Below are 2,146 nucleotides of genomic sequence, written 5' to 3'. Positions count from 1 at the left end.
TGTGTGTGTGTGTGTGTGTGTGTGTGTGTGTGTGTGTGTGTTTAGAGGTTTGAGGTACATGGGAGGAGGGGGATACAAGGGGGATAGTTAAGTGAAAAAGTAGAAAAGATAGAAATAGAAACAACGTATAACAAAAATAGAACTAAGAACAAAAAAAGAGGTGTACATGAAACAGAAAGATGGCAGAAAGGTTGTGACAGACAAGGTATGGAAATAAAAATGGGTATGGTATGATGCTGACAGTGAACAATTAATGTGTGTGTGTGTTGGCCTCTCACCAACCCTCTCTGCTGAACGAGATTATGGGTTGATCAAGACCGCAAAAAAAGCTTATTTCCCAAAATAAAATTACTTTATAAGTTGATGTGTAGGTGTTTGCCAAATGCTTGAACCTCAATCATAATTGGATTATTTGCTGACCATGTCATCTTTAACCAATAAGATAATTATTGTAATGTCCATTCCCTTCACATTTAGAGTTTTATGGCTCTCAAACAGCATCATTAATGTATCATCTTGTCCTGAATTAGCTTGAACAGTCTGCAGTTTCCTTTCTGAATTAATCCTTTTTGTCTGAATACACAGGAAGTAACAGCAACTGTTTATTTCTGTTTACATAGCTGAATGGGGTGAGGATGACTTGTATTAACAGTTTGCTATGAATGTAAGCAGAGGTTTCTAAGCAACTGCAGTGGTGGTCTGTATGTTGATATTCCTGGGTCCTGTTACACCTGGATTTAATGCTTTTCACTGAGAACTTGTAACACTCCACTCTCCTCTCCACGTTTGCGTAGGAACTGCAATAAGATCAAAAAGTCAATAGTTAGGTTTTATGACTGGCTGGGGTGGAAATGTTGGTGTATCAATAAAAATATGGGGGCAGACAAAAACCTTTGTGTGGACCATTGAGGAGATTGTAACGTCCCACAAAAGCACCCAACTCCTTAAATCTAAATAGTGATTGGAAGCGTGCATTTTCTTTTGTTGAATTCTTGGAAATTAGTTTTAAATGTTCAGCACATTTGAATGGAAACTTAACAACCAGGCAAGACAACCAGATAACCACAAAACTGAGTCATATTGTAGCAATCGGAAATGCAGAACATCTTTCTTCCTTAAGATGCTGAAGACAAACCCTCGAAGATAGACGCAGAGTTAAATATAGGGATGAACGTAGACACAGCAGAATGCCAGTGATACCAATTCAAAAACGCTATGCTGCTAGAAAATATCAAATACCAATCGTAAAGACATAAACCCAAAACTGTGACACCACCTCATCTTTTCTTCTCACTTTCAGTTGTTTTATCTCCTTCTTAACAATCGCGACATCAACCTAATACTGAACTCTGCCCATGCCTGCTCATACTGAAGAGCGATCCATGTCATTAAAGGAAGGTGGACCTGCGTAATTTTCTCTGGCAGTGTGACCACACAACCTCACTTCACACCAAAGCTTCTTGCAGGGGAAGTTATTGAGAAAGTGTTTGTGAAGTAGGAGACTGGAGAGCAAGTAAAAGTGGCTTCTGTTTGTTGTCTGCAACAACATCTTGAGTGCATGAGGTGTGTCCAGGGCCTTGCTATTCTGAGGGTTGTTCAGGTAGAGTGAAGAGACGAGCCTGATGTCAAGCAGCTAGTAGTTCCGAGACATTCAAAAGGTGAAGTATCTAGCAACTACAGCCAAAAAGAAAAGCCCAAAAAAAATGTTGTTATTGATTTTAAAAGTACAACCTGAGGATTTGATATATTTAAATATTCTGAATAACTATACTGTATATAATAAGTATAACATCATGTAAGCAATATACAGATTAATTATACTTATCAATGAAGGAACTGTCAGTTGCAAATTAAATAAGCATTTTACTGATGCACATTAAATGTAAAGACTAGCAGATTAAATTAAAAGAGCTTGATAGCATTAATCACTTTTCCAAGAGCTGTGGAGCTGTAGTGGCGTAAAAGGGCCCATTTCTGTGGTGTTGACCCTCATGTTAAGCCACGGATACTTGAGCACTTCATTAGAAGTGAATGGGCCTCGAGGTGGGAGGCAGGGCAGCTAGTGAGAGGCTTAGCGGGACTCCACAGGGCTTCCTAACTGCCACTAGAGGGGAGGGAGAGAGAGAGAGAGAGAGAGAGAGAGAGA

At 39.4% G+C, this 2,146-nt stretch overlaps 1 protein-coding gene across 6 annotated transcripts in view; it reads right to left on the bottom strand.

The window, feature by feature from the left end:
* LOC116704201 (mediator of RNA polymerase II transcription subunit 13-like) overlaps window positions 1–2,146 on the bottom strand; it is a 73,083-nt gene that overhangs the window by 38,294 nt on the left and 32,643 nt on the right. The gene's annotated exons all lie outside the window — the stretch shown is intronic.

The sequence above is a fragment of the Etheostoma spectabile genome, chromosome 16 (assembly GCF_008692095.1).
Source record: "Etheostoma spectabile isolate EspeVRDwgs_2016 chromosome 16, UIUC_Espe_1.0, whole genome shotgun sequence".
NCBI lineage: Eukaryota > Metazoa > Chordata > Actinopteri > Perciformes > Percidae > Etheostoma > Etheostoma spectabile.
This window is presented reverse-complemented; position numbering and strand designations above follow the sequence as displayed.